The sequence below is a fragment of the Ranitomeya imitator genome, chromosome 1 (assembly GCF_032444005.1).
Source record: "Ranitomeya imitator isolate aRanImi1 chromosome 1, aRanImi1.pri, whole genome shotgun sequence".
NCBI lineage: Eukaryota > Metazoa > Chordata > Amphibia > Anura > Dendrobatidae > Ranitomeya > Ranitomeya imitator.
The window spans coordinates 837,219,183-837,240,501 of NC_091282.1; positions in this window are offsets into that span (position 1 = coordinate 837,219,183).

Here is a 21,319-nt window from a genome sequence, read left to right on the forward strand (position 1 = left end):
GGGCAATCCCTTCGTTATTTCATTCTCAATTAAGCAGATAAAAGGTTTGGAGTTGATTTGAGGTGTGGTGCTTGCATTTGGAAGGTTTTGCTGTGAAGTAAACATGAGGTCAAAGGAGCTCTCCATGCAGGTGAAACAAGCCATCCTTAAGCTGCGAAAACAGAAAAAACCCATCCGAGAATTTGCTACAATATTAGGAATGGCAAAATCTACAGTTTGATACATACTGAGAAAGAAAGAAAGCACTGGGGAACTCATCAATGCAAAAAGACCTGGGCGCCCACGGAAGGCAACAGTGGTGGATGATCGCAGAATAATCTCCATGGTGAAGAGAAACCCCTTCACAACAGCCAACCAAGTGAACAACACTCTCCAGGGGGTCGGCGTATCAATATCCAAATCTACCATAAAGAGAAGACTGCATGAAAGTAAATACAGAGGGTTCACTGAACGGTGCAAGCCACTCATAAGCATCAAGAATAAAAAGGCTAGACTGGACTTTGCTAAAAAACATCTAAAAAAGCCATCACAGTTCTGGAAGAACATTCTTTGGACAGATGAAACCAATATCAACGTCTACCAGAATGATGGAAAGAGAAAAGTATGGTGAAGGCGTGGTACAGCTCATGATCCAAAGCATACCACATCATCTGTAAAACACGGTGGAGGCAGTGTGATGGCTTGGGCATGCATGGCTGCTGGTGGCACTGGGTCACTAGTGTTTATTGATGGCGTGACACAGGACAGAAGCAGCCGAATGAATTCTGAGGTATTCAGAGACATACTGTGTGCTCAGATCCAGCCAAATGCAGCCAAACTGATTGGTCGTCGTTTCATACTACAGATGGACAATGACCCAAAACATAAAGCCAAAGCAACCCAGGAGTTTATTAAAGCAAAGAAGTGCAATATTCTTGATTGGCCAAGTCAGTCACCTGATCTCCACCCAATTGAGCATGCATTTCACTTGTTAAAGACTAAACTTCAGACAGAAAGGCCCACAAACAAACAGCAACTGAAAACCACCGCAGTGAAGGCCTGGCAGAGCGTCAAAAATGAGGAAACACAGCGTCTGGTGATGTCCTTGTGTTCAAGATTTCAGGCAGTCATTGCCAACAAAGGGTTTTCAACCAAGCACTAGAAATGAACATTTTATTTAAAATTATTGAATCTGTCCAATTACTTTTGGTCCCTTTAAAAACAGGGTGGCACATGTTAAGGAGCTGAAACTCCTAAACCCTTCATTCAATTTTAATGTGGATACCCTCAAATGAAAGCTGAAAGTCTGAATTTCAACTGCATCTGAATTGTTTTGTTTAAAATTCATTGTGGTGATGTCTATAACCAAAATTAGAAAAATGTTGTCTCTGTCCAAATATATATGGACCTAACTGTATGTTAACAGTGATGCAATGTTCTGCAGCTTTCTTGTCAAATGCCTCAACAGACTCCGGTTGGCAATAAAAGATGCAGCCCAGAGAGCATTATGGCTGGCCCAGTGATATCCAGACCAGGTTTGGGCCAGTCTTAGATGAGCTCTTTGAGAAAACAGGAGACGACAAGAAAAGGTTCCCTATCCTGTCAGTTACCTCTTACATATGTCCCTTGAGCAAGAGAAGATTTGTCCTTGTGAAGCCCTCTTGAGAGCGGGTCAAGTGGGATGATTGAAGTAGGAAAGGTAAGGGTTTCATGTTTGGAAACTCCTCCCAAGATCATAAGAAACCACCTCAATGACTGCCGGCCTACATGGGGGGCCTGTCTGCCTTCTACCTTGCCTGGATAGAAATATCGAGAAGCATCTGGATCCATAGCCTAATAAGCTCTGGGTTGAGGTTGGAGTTTCTTTCAATCCCACTGGACAGATTCATGGTAACTCCTTCTCGATCCTCCTCCGCGAAACAGGCTCTGGAAGCGGAAATCCTGGAACTGTTGCACAAGGCTTGCCTAGTCAAGGTTCCCTTGTCAGAAAGAGGGGGTTCTATTCCCCCTCTTTCTGATTGGGAAATCAGATGGTTCCTTTTAGAACCATTATAAACACAAGTTTCATTGCGGTGTTAGATCTCAAAAATGCGTACTACCATCTGCCTATACATGCAGATCATCAACAGTTCCTCAGAGTGGCAGTGGCCTTAGAGGTATGGTTAGATATTTTTAGCTTAGAGCCATCCCGTTTGGTCTCGCTATTGCCCCTCCGATTTTTTGCCAAGGTGGTTGCAGAGATCATACACATCTTAGTAGGCAATTCGGCCCATCATTGCTCTACACAGGTGAACGGAATAATGGCCACTTTTGGAGCAATATGGGTGGCTGTTAAACCTTAGGAAGTCGCATCTAGAACCCTTAAAAGTGCAGGTGTTGAGGGACACCAGGTGTTGAGGGCCGTGAAGAGTCCCCCTGTCACTTAGAAAGGCAATTTCCCTTCTTGGGTCGCTAACTTCCTGTATCCCAGCTGTCCTGTAAGATCAATTTCATACTAGCTTACATGCTTATGATGGCGTCGTCTGCACTGACCAGCCGTGTGCATTCCTCAAAACACTGACTTGACAGAGGTCTTGGAGCTTCGACCACTGCACACCAGACAACTCCATGTCTGCCATCCAACTGCCTGCCCATGTATGTGTATCCTCCCACAAATACATGACAGCACGCCTCTGCTCGCACAGCCTCTGAACCATGTGCAGTGTGGAGTTCCACCTTGTTGCAACGTCGATTATTAGACGGTGCTGGCGAAGATTCAGCGATCGCTGATGGTTCAGCATACGGCTGGAGTGTACGGGCTACCGGCAGATGTGCAAGCAAAGTCTGCGCACCTTCAGGAGCAGGGCTGGTAAATCAGGGTAATTTTTGAGGAAGCACTGCACCACCAGGTTCAAGGTGTGAGCCAGGCAAGGTATGTGTTTCAGTTCTGAAAGGGCTATGGCAGCCCTAAAATTCCTTCCGTTATCACTGACTACCTTGCCTGCCTCAAGATGTACACTGCCCAGCCATGACTCAGTTTCTTGCTGTAAGTACTCGGCCAGTACTTCCACGGTGTGTCTGTTGTTGCCCAAACACTTCATTTGCAGCACAGCCTGCTGACGCTTACCTCAAGCTGTTCGATAATGGGACACCTCAGGTGCAACACTGGCAGCAGCGTATGGAGTGGTTGTGCGACTGCGCTCTGTGGATGAGCTTTTGCTTCTGGAGGAGGAGGGGGGGCGAACGCCTACAGCCAACTGTTTCCTAGACCGTGGGCTAGGCAGAACTGTCCCACTAAGGTTGTTCCCTGTGGACCCTGCATCCACCACATTAACCCAGTGCGCCATGATGGACACGTAACGTCCCTGGCCATGCCTACTGGTCCATGCATCTGTTGTGAGGTGCACCTTTGTACTGACTGATTGCCTGAGTGCATGGACAATGCGGTCTTTGACATGCTGGTGAACAGCTGGGATGGCTTTTCTCGCAAAGTGTCGACTGGGTAGGTCATAGCGTGGTACTGCGTAGGCCATCAGGGCTTTGAAAGCTTCGCTTTCAACCAACCGGTAGGGCATCATATCTAACGAGATTAGTCGAGCAATGTAGCCATTCAAACCCTGTGTATGTGGATGAGAGGAAGAGTACTTTCTTTTCCTATCGAGAGTCTCTTGTAGGCTGAGCTGGACTGGAGAGCTGCATATGGTGGAACTAGCAGGGGTGGTGGTGGACATGGCAGATTGAGAGAGGCTTGGTGATGGTATTCTTGATGTGGGCCTACCTACAGCGTTTCCAACCAAGAACCTTGTCATTCCCTGACTGCTTTGGCCTTGCGACAATACCTCCACATTTACTACTGGTCGTGTCATAACCGGTGGGCTCCAATGAGGGAAGCAATGTTGCGTTGCTGACTAGCTTCAATATGAGCAGGTGCACCAACGGTACGGGACGTTTGGTAGTTAGTCCATGCTTCCAAGTGCCTGCTGGTTAAATGTCTACGCATGCACGTTGTATTTAAATTTTGAACATTCTTCCCTCTGCTAAAGGTCTTGGAGCATTTCTTACATATAACTTTAGACTGATCATTCAGATATTGGTTAAAAAATTGCCACACTGCACTCGTCCTGCTATGGAATACCTTTTCAGGCTTTTCACGCTGTGCTACTGTCACCGGATGGCCACTCTGTCCTACACCTGTTGTGGTTTTTGACACACGTTTTTGGCCTGATACGGGCCTGCCAGATGACAGCTTTTGCGATGTAGATGGCTGCTGCAGATCATCCTCCTCTGCTTCTAAGCTACTGGCAGCGGCACCCTCTTCCCCCAATGGCTGCCAATCTGGGTCAACAACTGGGTCATCTATCACCTCCTCTTCAATGTCATGTGTGTCACCGTGTAAGGTGCTATAGCGTTCGGGACTGGGCACCATAGTCTCATAAGGGTCAGATTCTGGCTCAGTACACTGCGAGGGCAATGTAGTGATCTGAGTCAATGGAACAGCATAATAATCTAGCTGTGGCTGTGCATCTGTGCACTCCATGTCCGATTCATCTTGTAATGGGCTTTTAACAATTTCCATCTCTAACCCAGGCACGGTATGTGTAAAGAGCTCCATGGAGTAAAGTGTTGTGTTGCCTGCCGCATCCTTCACTTTTGTTTTGGGTGAAGGACACAAGGAAGCTAATTTTTCAGGGCCAGGAGCAGCCACTGATGACTCACTGCTTTTTGATTTCGAACCTTCTGAAGAGGAGGCGAAAGAGCTAGAGGCTGAGTCAGCAAGGAAAGCCAAAACTTGTTCCTGCTGCTCCGGCTTTAAAAGCGGTTTTCCAACTCCAAGATAAGGGAGCCTTCGAGGCCTTGTGTAGCCAGACGATGATGCTGGCTCAATACCTCGAGCCTTTGGTGCTATCTTGCTTTTCCCAGTACCACCAGATGCTGCACTACCACCACCACCATCAGTACTAGCTGGCAACGAGCGCCCACGGCCTCTTCCACCAGACTTCCTCATTTTTGGGGAAATGTTACCAAAATAACTGTTATATGGTACTGTTAAACAAGGTAGAAGGTGTATATTTACTTTTGGAGAATTTATATCTCCCTTTTATTGGCGGGAAGACTGCAGCAAATAACAGGCCCTGTGTATTACACTACACAATGTCAGTGGCAGAACGTGGCTGCCAGATATACGACCAACAGAACTGACGTATAGAAACTTGTTGCCAATGTAACTCTCCCTTTTTTTGGGGAGAGAATGCAGCCAAAAACAGGCCCAGTGTATTACACTACACAATGTCAGTGGCAGAACGTGGCTGCCAGATATACGACCAACAGAACTGACGTACAGAAACTTTTTGGCAATGTAACTCTCCCTTTTTTGGGGGGGAGAATGCTGCAAAAAACAGGCCCAGTGTATTACACTACACAATGTCAGTGGCACAACGTGGCTGGCAGATATACGACCAACAGAACTGACGTATAGAAACTTTTTGGCAATGTAACTCTTACTTTTTTGGGGAGAATGCAGCAAAAAACAGGCCCAGTGTATTACACTACACAATGTCAGTGGCACAACGTGGCTGGCAGATATACGACAAACAGAACTGACGTATAGAAACATTTTGGCAATGTAACTCTCCCTTTTTTTGGGGGGAGAATGCAGCAAAAAAACAGGCCCAGTGTATTACAATACACAATGTCAGTGGCAGAACGTGGCTGCCAGATATACGACCAACAGAACTGACGTACAGAAACTTGTGGGCAATTTAATTCTCCCTTTTTTGGGGGGGAAAATGCTGCAAGAAACAGGCCAATCACTGCCAGGCCCTCCTCTAAGATGGTGGGGACCGAGACCTATGTCATCATGCTGCCCACACTCTGCGTGCTCCTTCATTGGCTGAGAAATGGCACTTAAAGCGTCATACGAAACGCGACTTTGGCGCGAAGATTGCCGACCTCATGGCCGATCCCACAGTGGGATCGGGTCGGATTTCGTGAAACCCGACTTTGCCAAAAGTCGGCGATTTTTGAAATTGTCCGATCCGTTTCGCTCAACCTTAGCAGGGAACAAAACATCTAGGGCTGAACATACCTGGGGGTAAAATATACAGAACCCCAATTACTGGGGATTCCTGTGGCTGCCTTTTCAGCAGCTCACCCAGTGTCTCTTCTGGCTGGCCTTAAAGGAGTATTATAACCCTAGAACAAAAAAAAAATTACATACTTGCAGGGCCGGACTGGGACTAAAATTCAGCCCTGGCATTTGAAGTTACACAGGCCCACTTGTCACATGGTGACTGTATAATATCTTTGTACACTTGTAGGTTACAAGAAGTGAGGGGAGTGTAACACGACTATATAACATATAATTACAGCTGTATCCAGCATTACAGCTCAGTCCTATTTATTGCTTTTAGTTGCTGTACCAAGAAAAGCTGCTACTTTACCTACATAACTGGATCTCGTAGATAATGAAGGGATGAGACGACCAAAGGCTATGGAACCTCATTCTGATGCTTTATAAACATTGCCTACAGCCACTTTTGGTTCCGCTGCACAGCATGAGACCCGATGACTCTGAAAAGTGGTGACATCAGTAACGTCACTGCTCTTCAGATATTCCGGGTCTTGCGGTGAGCTCGGCGACTGTGAAGAGCGGTATTGTTACTACCATCACCGCTCTTCAGAGTCGCTGGATCTCACCAGGTCTGGGCTAGTAGTGGGGGTGTTTGATAGACACCTCTCCATTACTTACACCAGGGATTGATAGCAGCTGACATTACGCAGCTGACATCAACCCCAAAAATCATTACACATACCAGAATTAAATGCTTTCGCGGCTGGGAAAAGCAGTGGAGTTAGCGCTATTCCCAGGCGCCGGGTGCTAACTACAACTGTCATCATCCTTGCCTGGTCTCCCTGTGAAGCATTTCTGTTTTTTTTACATGCACTGATCTCAGGCCATTAAACGAGTGTGATCGACAATACAGAAGTTGTTCGCTTGTTTACCGGCCTCTTTACACCAACTGAGAAAGAATGAAGGGAACAGAACAATCACAATTAGATCATTCTGTCCCCATACAGTATCATGTTATCAGCAGCACATCTACAGTTTACAACGGTGATGTGCTGCTGAGAACAAGGATTTCTGTTCCCACATAAACAATCCAATTACTGGATGAATAGGCAGCATTTTGCTTGTTTAGTATAATACACCCCATAGTCCTCCATATATTATAATGCGCACCTCAGTCCTCCGTATAGTATAATACACTCCTCAGTCCTCCATATAGTATAATACACTCCTCAGTCCTCCATATAGCATAATACACTCCTCAGTCCTCCATATAGTATAATAAACTCATCAGTCTTCCATATAGTAGAATACACTCCTCATAGTCCTTCATGTAGTATAATACACTCCTCAGTCCTCCATATAGTATAATGCACTCCTCAAAGTCCTCAATATATTAAGATACACTGCAATTCCTCCATATAGTATAATACACTCCTCAGTCCCCCATATAGTATAATACACTCCTCAGTCCTCCATATAGTATAATACACTCCTCAAAGTACTCCATATATTAAAATACACTGCAATTCCTCCATATAGTATAATACACTCATCAGTCCTCCATATAGTATAATACATTCCTCATAGTCCAACATATATTAAAATACACTGCAATTCCTCCATATAGTATAATACACTCCTCAGTCCTCCATATAGTATAATACATTCCTCATAGTGCTCCATATAGTATAATGCCCCACCATTGTCATCCATGTTGTACAATTCACTTCCCATAGTATAATGCACCCCATAGTTCTTCATATAGTATAATGTATTCCCCATAGTCCTCGAAACAGTATAATGCAGCCCACATATAGTATAATGATGCCACCCCAGAGTATAATGCAGCCACCGCACAGAATATATAGTAGCCCCCTGAGTATAAAGTAACCACCCAGAGAATATAATGCAGCCCCCTCATATAGTATATAGCAGCCCCTGCATAGAATATAATGTAGCCCCTCCATAGAATATAATACAGCACCCCATAGAATGTAATGCAGCCAGCCCCCATAGAATGTAATGCAGCACAGCCCCCATAGAATGTAATGCAGCACAGCCCCATAGAATGTAACAAATCCCCCCCATAGAATGTAATACAGCACAGCCCCCAAAGAATGTAATACAGCACAGCCCCCATAGAGTGTAATGCAGCCCCCCAATAGCCCCACAATTCAGTTATCACTCATTGATATATTTAAAAAAAAAAAAAAAACACTCTCCTCACCTCTCCTCGTGCCCTGCGCTGCTCCTGGCTCCGGTCTCAGCAGCTGCATATCCATAAAAAGTGTTGTTTAAAGTTTGCAACAAGCCACCTGTGAGACACACCAAACATGTGGAAGAAGGTGCTCTGGTCAGATGAAACCAAAATTGAACTTTTTTGGCAACAATGTCAAACGATATGTTTGGCGTAAAGGCAACACAGCTCATCACCCTGAACACACCATCCCCACTGTCAAACATTGTGGTGGCAGCATCATGGTTTGGGCCTGCTTTTCTTCAGCAGGGACAGGGAAGATGGTTAAAATTCATGGGAAGATGGATGGAGCCAAATACAGGATCATTCTTGAAGAAAACCTGTTGGAGTCTGCAAAAGACCTGAGACTGGGACGGAGATTTGTCTTCCAACAAAAGAATGATCCCAAATATAAAGCAAAATCTACAATGGAATGGATCACAAATAAACGTATCTAGGTGTTAGAATGGCCAAGTCAAAGTCCAGACCTCAATCCAATCGAGAATCTGTGGAAAGAGCTAAAAACTGCTGTTCACAAACGATCTCCATCAAACCTCACTGTGCTCCAGCTGTTTGCCAAGGAAGAATGGGCAAGAATTTCAGTCTCTCAATGTACAAAACTGATAGAGACATACCCCAAGCGACTTGCAGCTGTAATCGCAGCAAAAGGTGGAGCAACAAAGTATTAAGTTAAAGGGGCCAAATAATATTGCACGCCCCACTTTTCAGTTTTTGAATTTCCACAAAAATTTAAAATAACCAATAAATTTCATTCAACTTCACAATTGTGTTCCACTTGTTGTTGATTCTTCACCAAAAAGTTACATTTGATATATTTATGTTTGAAGCATGATATGTGGGAAAAGGTTGAAAAGTTCAAGGGGGCTGAATACTTTCACAAGGCACTGTAGATAGAGATATACTGTAGATGGTATAGATAGATAGAGATATACAGTAGATTATATAGAGACATAGATGTAGAAATAGATGATATAGATAGAAATATAGATGATATAGATAACATAGATGAAATATATAAAGACATAGATGATATAGATATAGCTGATATAGATTACATTGATATAGATGATCGAGATTATATAGATATAGATGATCTAGATAGAGATGATAGAGATATAGGTGATATAGATTAGATAAATATAAATAATACTAGATGGTGGCCCGATTCTAACGCATCGGGTATTCTAGAATATGTATGTAATTTATTTATGAAGATTTCAGAATAATGAATACACAGGATTCAGCCGGCCGGGCACGACCAATTAGCGAAGCATGGTTCAAATCCCGCATCAATTCGCGGCCGGACTGCGTCTGTTGCTGATTGTTCGCGGCTGGGCGCGACCAATCAATGAAGCCAGGGCGAGCTCCAGGTTTTTGAGGGCCCCGGGCGAAAGAGTCTCACAGCCCATGTAGCATATAACACAGCTAACGTAGTATATAGAACAGCCACGTAGTTTATAGCACAGATACATAGTATATAACACAGCCACGTAGAATATAGCACAGCCACATAGTTTATAGCACATCTATGTAGTATATAACACAGCCACATAGTATATAGCACAACCATGTAGCATATAACATAGCCACGTAGTATATAACACAGCCCACATAGCATATAACACAGCCCACGTAATATATTGCACAGCCACATAGTATTTAGCACAGCTACATAGTATATAACACAGCCACGTAGTATATAGCACAGCTACGTAGCATATAACACAGCCCACGTAGTATATAACACAGCCCACGTAGTATATAGCACAGCTACATAGCATATAACACAGCCACATAGTGTATAACACAGCCCACATAAAATATAGCACAGCCACGTAGTATATAGCACAGCCCACATAGTATATAGCACAGCCCACATAGAATATAGCACAGTGACCTAGTATATAATACAGCCCACGCAGTATATAACACAGCTCACGAAGTATATAACAGCCCACGTAGAATAATGCAATGTGGGCACCATATCCCTGTTAAAAAAAATAATTAAAATAAAAAATCTACTATATAATTGTCTAAGGGTCACTTCTGTCTTTCTCTCTGTCCTTCTGTCTTTCCTTCTTTCTGTCACGGATATACATTGGTCGCGGCCTCTGTCTGTCATGGAAATCCAAGTCGCTGATTGGTCGTGGCAAAACACCCACGACCATTGCCATGACCAATCAGCGACAGGCGCAGTCCGGCGGCAACATAGCCGCTCCTTCCTCCCCGTAGTCAGTGCCCGCTCCATACTCCCCTCCAGTCAGTGCTCACACAGGGTTAATGGCAGCGCTAATGAACCGCGTTATGCCATGGTGTAACGCACTCCATTAACGCTGCTATTAACCCTGTGTGACCAACTTTTTTACTATTGATGATGCGTATGCAGCCTCAATAGTAAAAACATCTAATGTTAAAAATAATTTAAAAAAAAATCATCATATACTCACATTCCGGCGCCTTTCCTGCTTCTCGCGACACTCCGGTGACCGCTCCATGCAAGCGGCAGGTTCCGGTGGCAAGGATGGTATGCGACAAGGACCTGCCATGACGTCACGGTCATGTGACTGCGACGTCATTACAGGTCCTGCGAGAAAGACCTGCCATGATGTCACAGTCATGTGACCGCGACGTCATCACAGGTCCTGCGCCCATACCAACCCTGGGACCGGAAGCTGCCGCGTGCAACACACACAGGGCCAGGACTTCAATGGAGGGTGAGTATATGTTTATTTTTTATTTTAAGTCTGTATACTACATGGCTCTGTGCTGTATACTCCTTCGCTGTGCAATATACCACGTGGCTGGGCAATATACTACGTGGGCTGGGCAATATACTACGTGGGCTGTGCAATATACTACGTGGGATGTGCAATATACTATGTGGCTGGGCAATATACTACGTGGCTGGGCAATATACTACGTGGACATGCATATTCTAGAATACCCGATGCGTTAGAATCGGGCCACCATCTAGTCTATATATATATATACTCGTCTAAGGATCACTTCCGTCTGTTTGTCTGTCCGTCTGTCTGTCACAGAAATCCCGAGTCGCTGGCATCAATAGTAAAAAGATCTAATGTTAAAAATAAGAAACAAAATAAAAAAACATTATATTCTCACCTTCCGGCGCCTTTCCCGCTTATCACAACGCTCCGGACCTTGCATTGCTATCTCACGAGATGATGACGTAGCGGTCTCGCGAGACCGCAAAGTTATCTGGGTAATTTTGCAATGCATCGCTGGGAACGGAAGTTGGCGCCTGCATCACACGCATAGGGACAGCTTCGCTGAACACTGGAGAATGAGTATATAGCTATTTTTTATTTTCATTATTTTTTTAACAGGGATATGGTTCCCACAGCGCTATATAGTACTTGGGCTGTGTTATATACTGTGAGGCTGCTATATACTATGTGGGCAGTGTTATATACTACGTGGGCAGTGTTATATACTGTGTGGCCTGTGTTATATACTGCGTGGGCAGTGTTATACACTATGTGGGCAATTTTATATACTATGTGGGCAATGTTAAATACTACGTGGGCTGTGTTATATACTACGTGGGCTGTGTTATATACTGCGCAGAAGCTGTATATTACGTGGGCTGTGTTATATACTATGTGGGCTGTGTTATATACTATGTGGGCAGTGTTATATACTACACGGGCTGTGTTATATACTACGTGCGCTGTGTTATATACTATGTGGGCAGTGTTATATACTACATGGGCAGTGTTATATACTGCGTGGGTGCTATATATTATGTGGGCTGTGTTATATACTGTGTGGGTGCTATATATTATGTGGGCTGTGTTATATACTATGTGGCAGTGTTATATACTACGTGGGCAGTGTTATATACTACGTGGGCTGTGTTATATACTACGTGGGCAGTTAACGTTACATCGATGACATTCTGCTGATATGGTCTGGTCCTTTGGAGGAGTGCAATAATTTCATTACGGAGCTAAACGATAACCCTCTCAACATCAAACTTACCTCTGTTGTTTCAGATCACAGTATTGACTTTCTGGATCTTAAATTCTCCATCCACAACTCAGGTATTGGAAGTTCTTTATTCAGGAAAGCTACTGCCACCAACAGCCTGCTCCACTATACAAGTTGCCATCCATCTCATCTTAGGAAGGGGATTCCTAAAGGACAGTTCCTTCGGCTGAGAAGAAATTGCAGTACCGACACCGATTTTTTGCAACAGGCTAGAGACCTCTCGGGTCGGTTCAAGAAGAGAGGATACCCTAAAAAGGCCATCTCGGGTGCTTTCCAACATGCCCTAGAACAAGACAGGAGCAGTCTTCTCACTCAAAAGGTACGTGACACGTAGCGACCTCTGTCTCTAATTACCACGTACAACAACCAGTGGGGTGACATTCGTAAAATATTGCAAAATAACTGAGACATTCTTTTGAGTGAGAGAAGAATCGTATCTTTTGTTTCAAGTTCACCCAGCCTTGTGGCCAGAAGAGCCAAAAATTTGAGAGACACTTTGTGCCATAGCCACTACCAACGACCTACCCCAAGATTAAATAGGGGTATCAGGATATATGGCTCGTATCCATGTGGTGGGTGCACGGTCTGTCAATATATGATTGCACAAGATGCTTACTCTATATCTACTCTCCCTTTTCAGATCCGGCCCAGGGAATTCTTTACCTGTAGATCCAGGAACATCGTATATGCGATCATTTGTGACTGTCCAAAAGTGTCTGTCGGACAAACTACACAGGAACTCAGAAGACGCACTCAACAACATCTTTCTAACATCTCCACGGCCCGCAGGGATCGGGAAAGGAAGAAGGTTCTGTCATCGGTGGCAATGCACTTCTTGGATGTCCATCAGGGCAAGACATCTGGCTTTATGAAACAAAGTGGATATTCAACTTGAAGAGTTTGGCTCCTCAGGGCCTTAATGAGGAACTACTTTTCACAGGCTTCTACAAAAAATTGTGACCCTGCTATTATCCACTATGTCCTTCATGCTACTCTTTTGATCCCATTTAGTTCTTTTCTTATTTTTCATGTCGATTTTTCATTTATTTTTACCCTTAATCCTATACAGTTAGTGGTACGCTGGAGGCTTTCTGGCATCCACCTTATCCTATTCTCGATTATACTCTAGTAACAACATGTCAGGTGGATTCATCTCCCTATGCTTAGGGCTTGTGCTATCCTGCCTCTATTCCTGTACATTTCAATAATTTTGTGTTTGTGATTTTTGGGATGTGGGATGCACATATGCTATGTGATAGGACTATTATATAAAATGAAAAATCGATAAATTATTACTATTTCCTTGATTTGATCTTTTTTCAAGTATACGGCACTTACATTTAGTTAGACATATGTTTTGCCGTACCGTTTCTGTACTGGTCTACATTACCTATGTGACACACTTTTGTGGGACTTAAATTATGTCCACCTTATGTTTTTGCCTGATGAGGTGAGTGTTTCACCCTTAATTTACATATTTGGCGCCGGCGTACGGTGCTAATATGCCTTCATCTTTATATGCTCCTTCTGGCGTTTGTCATGAGTGCCGGCAATGATTGGTACGATCCATGCATTTAGCTTCCGCGCTAGCGCAGTCACGACAGTGTCCGTAATTACCTGGCTGTATCTTGCATCGTGATACTCCTATTGTCTAGTATGCTATTTTGCATAATACATTGCTCCTTAGTATGCTGTCCTTTATGGTGTTATTTAACGCCTGCGTACAGCGTCTATCTGCCTTCATTCTGGCACTCTGCTTTTTGTGTGTTATAGGTATCCGTATTGATGGCAACTTGTTGCCAATGGAGTCTTTACGCATGCGCACTTTTGTCATACTCCGCCATATTGGTACACCTCTCTTTGCTGGGTGTGCTTGACGCTGGGGTACTTCCGCCTCGCACCATGGCGCTTTGGCGTTATCATGGTAACATGTATTCCGGCGCATGCGCTTTTTTGTTATACTCCGCCATATTGATACACCTCCCTTTGCTGGGTGTGCATGACGCTGGGGCACTTCCGCCTAGCATTATGGCGCCGCGGCGTCATCATGGCATATACCTCTACCACCTGCTTGAAGATCCGCTCAGCTGGTATGATACTTTCTTTTGATTTATTGGTATAAATAGTAGTCAATGTGTGGACATCAGCATTTTCTCCTGACGAAGCCACGCTGTGGCGACACGCGTTGGGCTTTTTTTGCCCCCCCTTGACCAGTGGTATGCTGCTCTAGCGCCGGGTTCAGTTCTGGGCAGCTATTTTTTGGCGCATATGGCCTCCTTTTTTGTGCTTATTTCTGTGCGCACCTGTATGCCTCTTTCTCTCCATTCAATTACTGCCTGTTGGCAGATATGATAGTGATAGGGCTTTTCTCTATCTGGGATCTATACGGCTCTTACATTTAGTCTATGGGGTTTATGCAACTTCCCTTATTTTATATTATAGACCATGTTATTGGGTATATGACATTTATATATTTCAGACTTATGTAGGGTGCGGGTCTGTTTTGTATTTATTAGCTCCTGCTCTATCAGTTATCGTATATTGTGTGTATATACAATTCCTCGTTTCATCTAGCTTATCTTGATAGGCAGGTGCGATACCTACACACTTTTTTCTGTGGGTCTATACCCATGTTTTTGTAGGGTTCAGTATTGTTTGTTTTATCTCACATTACAGACGTTGTACACCCTGCATATGGTACTTTTCAATTGAGGCCCTTTCTAGTATATTAGGTGTATGCATGTATACGCACAATAATACAATTGGTCATTTATTGTATTGTATTTTTGTTTTGGTTATGGCCATAACAATTCTGTGTTTGTAGGGCAGATTGTATTTTTCTGCTCCTCAACAATTGTTTGTATATGTTCCATGTGCTTCTTTATATACCATCTGTCTGTTATGTTATGTATCGGCTGTGAGATGCTTGCATTATAATTAGAGTATTAGCTTTGATCTGGTCTTGGGGGGTATTCCCTATTTAGGGATGTACCTGTTTGGTTTTTAAATGTTTTTACTGTGTGCTATGTCTTGTTTTTGACCTTAATAAAATTATTTTGTATTATTATTATTGTTTTTCTTTTGGTGATCCCCGGTCAGGTGTATGTCTTCTTTTTCTTCTCTTGCTTTTTGACAATACTACGTGGGCAGTGTTATATACTACGTGGGCAGTGTTATATACTATGTGGGCAGTGTTATATACTACGTGGGCTGTGTTATATACTACGTGGGCAGTGCTATATTCTACGTGCCGCCAGCTTCCGTTCCCAGAGATGCATTGCGAAATTACCCAGATGACTTAGCAGTCTCACGAGACCTCTAAGTCATCTGGGTAATTTTGCAATGCATCACTGGGAACGGAAGCTGGCGGCAGCCTCGCACACATCAGGACAACTTTGGTGGATGCTGGAGGGTGAGTATATAACTATTTTTATTTTAATTATTTTTTTAACAGAGATATGGTGCCCACACTGCTGTATACTACGTGGGCTGTGTTATATACTGCGTGACTGATATATACTACGTGGGCTGTGTTATATACTGCGTGACTTTTATTTAAACTACGTCGGCTGTGTTATATACTGCGTGGGCTGTGTTATTTACTGCATGGGCTGTGTTATATAGTATACGTGGTTGTGCTATATACTACGTGGCTGCTATATACTATGTGCCTGTGTTATATACTACGTGGCTCTGCTATATACTATGTGGCTGTCTATGTTATATAGTATGTGGGCTGTGCTATATACACGTGTCTGTGCTATATACTACGTGGCTGCTATATACTATGTGGCTGCTATATACTATGTGGCTGCTATATACTATGTGGCTGTGCTATATACTATGTGGCTGTGCTATATACTACGTGGCTGTCTGTGTTATGTAGTATGTGGGCTGGGCTATATACACACCACCACCTTCTTTGACCACTTCACCACCTGGCTACTCCATTTCCTCGCCGCTGACATCCCCACTATCATCATGGGCGACTTCAACATCCCCATTGACACTTCCCTCTCAGCTGCCACTAAACTTCTATCCCTCACTTCTTCCTTTGGCCTCACTCAATGGTCTTCTAGAGCCACCCACAAAGATGGTCACACACTGGACCTCATCTTCACCCGCCTCTGCTCCCTATCTAACCTCTCAAACTCACCTCTTCCTCTTTCTGACCACAACCTACTCACATTCTCTTCCCTTTCCACTCCTTGTCTACAACCCCCACCCCACAAACTCTCACACCCTCGCAGAAATCTTAAACACCTTGATCTTCACTCACTCTCTGAATCCCTCCTCCCTCTCACAGACATAAGCTCCCTACACAATGCGGATGATGCTGCCGCTCTTTATAACACCACAATAGCTGCAGCTTTGGAATCTCTTGCCCTTCTCACACATACCAAAGCTCGCAAAATCAACAGACAACCCTGGCACACCAGCATGACCAAAGAACTGAGGCGAGCTTCCAGAGCTGCTGAGCGCAGATGGAAAAGATCCCACTCCAACGAGCACTTCATCACATTCAAACAGTCCCTCACTACTTTCAAAACCACGCTCACCACAGCAAAACAAACCTACTTCTCATCTCTCATATCCTCCCTGTCTCACAACCCCAAACAGTTATTCAACACCTTCAACTCTCTCCTCCGTCCCCCAGCACCTCCTCCCTCCCCACTCATCTCAGCTGACGACTTTGCCTCATTTTTCAAGCAGAAAATTGAGAACATCAGAGACAGTTTTAGTAAACAACCCCCAGAACCCTTCCTCCCAACTACCCAGCCCTCCACCTCCAAAACCAACTTCCCCACCATTACAGAAGACGGACTCTCCACTCTACTCTCAAGATCACATCTCACCACCTGTGCACTTGACCCACTCCCATCCCACTTCATCCCAAACCTCACCACAGTCTTCATCCCAACCCTAACCCATCTCTTCAACCTATCACTAACAACTGGCATTTTCCCCTCAAGCTTTAAACATGCCTCAATCACACCTATCCTCAAAAAGCCCTCTCTTGACCCATCCTCTGTATCTAGCTATCGCCCTATATCACTTCTCCCCTTTGCCTCAAAACTACTGGAACAACATGTCCATCTTGAACTGTCCTCCCATCTATCTTCCTGCTCCTTCTTCGACCGCTTTCAATCAGGCTTCCGGTCACACCACTCCACTGAAACTGCCCTAACTAAGGTCACCAATGACCTATTAACCGCCAAGAGCAAGCGACACTACTGTATCCTCCTCCTCCTGGACCATTCCCTGCTTCTGCAGACCCTCTCATCCCTTGGAATCACAGACTTGGTCCTATCCTGGATCTCGTCATACCTAACTGACCGTACATTCAGCGTCTCCCACTCACACACCACCTCCTCACCTCGCCCCCTATCTGTCGGAGTTCCGCAAGGTTCAGTTCTAGGACCCCTGCTCTTCTCCATTTACACCTTTGGCCTGGGACAGCTCATAGAATCTCACGGCTTTCAGTATCATCTCTATGCTGACGACACACAGATCTACATCTCTGGACCAGATATTACCACCCTACTAACCAGAATCCCTCAATGTCTGTCTGCTATTTCATCCTTCTTCTCCACTAGATTTCTAAAACTTAACATGGACAAAACAGAATTCATCATCTTTCCCCCATCTCACACGACCTCCCCAACGAACCTATCCATTACAGTAAACGGCTGCCCTCTCGCCCCAGTCCCACAAGCCTGCTGTCTTGGGGTAATCCTTGACACTGATCTCTCTTTTAAACCACATATCCAAACCCTTTCCACTTACTGCCTCCTCCAACTCAAAAATTTTTCATGGATCCGCTCATTCCTAAGCCAAGAATCTGCAAAGACCCTAGTCCATGCCCTCATCATCTCCCGCCTTGACTACTGTAACCTCCTGCTCTGTGGCCTCCCCTCTAACACTCTTGCACCCCTCCAATCTATTCTAAACTCTGCTGCCCGACTAATCCACCTGTCCCCCCGCTATTCCCCGGCCTCTCCCCTCTGTCAAACCCTGCACTGGCTCCCCATCACCCAGAGACTCCAGTACAAAAGCCTAACCATGACATACAAAGCCATCCACAACCTGTCTCCTCCATACATCTGCGACCTCGTCTCCCGGTACTCTCCTGCACGCAACCTCCGATCCTCACAAGATCTCCTTCTCTACTCCCCTATTATCTCCTCTTCCCACAATTGCATACAAGATTTCTCTCGTGCATCCCCCCTACTCTGGAATTCTCTACCACAACTGTTGTGAATTCTGTGGCCAAGCTCCCTCCTGTGGTCGTGAGTGGTACTTCGGCTGGTTCTGTCTATGAGCTTCCTTTGGTGGATGAGAGTGGTACTGCGGCTTCTGAGTTTCCTTCCTCAGGTGATGAGGTTAAGTCGTTAGGTGCTGCTCTATTTAACTCCACCTGGTGCTTTGATCCTGGCCTCCAGTCAATGTTCTAGTATTGGTCTTGTTTCCTCCTGGATCGTTCCTGTGGCCTGTCTTCCTGCATAAGCTAAGTTCTGCTTGTGTTACTTTTGTTTGCTATATTTTCTGTCCAGCTTGCTATATTGGTTTTTCTTGCTTGCTGGAAGCTCTGAGACGCAGAGGGAGCACCTCCGTACCGTTAGTCGGTGCGGAGGGTCTTTTTTGCCCCTCTGCGTGGTTGTTTGTAGGTTTTTGTGTTGACCGCAAAGCTATCTTTCCTATCCTCGGTCTATTCAGTAAGTCGGGCCTCACTTTGCTAAATCTATTTCATCTCTGTGTTTGTATTTTCATCTTTACTCACAGTCATTATATGTGGGGGGCTGCCTTTTCCTTTGGGGAATTTCTCTGAGGCAAGGTAGGCTTATTTTTCTATCTTCAGGGCTAGTTAGTTTCTCAGGCTGTGCCGAGTTGCATAGGGAGCGTTAGGCGCATTCCACGGCTACCTCTAGTGTGGTGTGATAGGATTAGGGATTGCGGTCAGCAGAGTTCCCACGTCTCAGAGCTCGTCCTATGTTTTTGGTAATTGTCAGGTCACTTTGTGTGCTCTGAACTTCAAGGTCCATTGTGGTTCTGAATTACCTGTTCATAACACACAACATATCAGACTCTCGCCTACCATCGAAACCTTCAAAAAGAACCTGAAGACCCACCTCTTCCGACAAGCCTACAACTTGCAGTAACCACCGATTGACCAAACCGATGCACGGCCAGCTCTACCCTACCTACTGTATCCTCACCCATCCCTTGTAGATTGTGAGCCCTCGCGGGCAGGGTCCTCTCTCCTCCTGTACCAGTTGTGACTTGTACTGTTCAAGATTATTGTACTTGTTTTATTATGTATACCCCTCCTCAAATGTAAAGCGCCATGGAATAAATGGCGCTATAATAATAAATAATAATAATAATATACATGTGACTGTGCTGTATACTACGTGGCTGTGCTATATACTACGTAGCTGCTATATACTACATGGCTGTGCTATATACTACGTAGCTGCTATATACTACGTGGCTGTGCTATATACTACGTGGCTGTGCTATATACTACGTGGCTGTGCTATATATTACGGGCTGTGCTATATACTACGTGGCCGTGCTATATACTACGTGGCTGTGCTATATACTACATTCTATGTGGCTTTGTTATATACTACGTGGCTGTGCTATATACTACATACTATGTGGCTGTGCTATATACTACATGGCTGTGCTGTATACCTCGTGGCTGTGTTATATACTACGTGGCTGTGTTATATACTACGTGGCTATATTATATCCTGCACCCCGAACCCCCAACATCCTGTGAACAATCAGCGACAGTCCAGCCGCGAATTGACATGGGATTTAAGAAACAAAAGAGGAAAAGGAGCAGCACAACCCCCCCACACACAGAGAAAATCCCAATTAGCACATTTGTTCCGATATAGCACTCCAAGAAGGAGAGGGACGTGCTATTTTCATGAAAAAAGTCTATGTAAATCCAGCGTAATAGGAAAGAATTGCAAATGCACTCACCGACTGCAGTTCAAGGTGTTTATTCAGACACAAAGCAGGACATCTTCACGGCACGGGGGAGAGGGAAGTAGCCAGGGAGAGTGCGGCAGACGAGACGACGGCCGTTTCGTGCTACACAAGAGCGCTTCTACGGGTCCATAACCAAACGGGAAGTGACGCCAGGTTTAGTAAGTAAATGAATACGAGCTCCACCTGTGTCATCAACCGGCCGGGCAGAGAAAAAGTGCACAGTGTGTTAAAAGCGATAAATTCCATCTTACATTTTAACAGCTTTCACCCTCACCACACTAAAAAGTCCTTACCAGTTATTACCTTACCTTAGCCAGTTATTAAGAACACGATGCGTGAATAATACCCAGGAGGGCTTCAAACAACAGTCAGAGGAACTCTGTGGTAGGCTCCGGGATAGAGGCTATCCGGAAGAATTGTTAAAATCCACGTTAGAACGGGTAGAAACCACACATTATAGTCATAAAAAGAAATCGCTAGATACAGCGTCACAACGTTTTTCTTTCTGTTAAAACCAATTAAAAACAAACGCATATAACTGACATCGAACAAATAAATACAAATAGATATATATATATATATATATATGCAGTCCTACAATCGAAGTGTGGCAACAAGTGCTTCATATCTTATTACTCAGAGATTACTCAAAGATATAGCTCGCAAAGTCCGTTTGAGAAAAGGATAGTGACAAATACATTCCTGTATAGGTTATGACCAAGATATATAAATGTCCAACGGGCAAAAATATATAGCGGTCCTGAATATTTTCACATGAACACAGATAATCACATAGTTAAGAGACATGAGACAAATCCATGATGCTATAAAAAAGCTACAAAAAGACCGACATGTCAACTCTGTCGTTTAAACCGGCTGGGCCAGTGGCTTTCGTCCTTAGTATCCATATAGCTTCCTGTCTTAATAATATCTTGTGGAGATCGCCGCCTTGCACCGGTTATGCTATTTTTTCTATGCCCGCGAAGGTCAAAACTTCAGGGTTACCATCGTGACTTTCT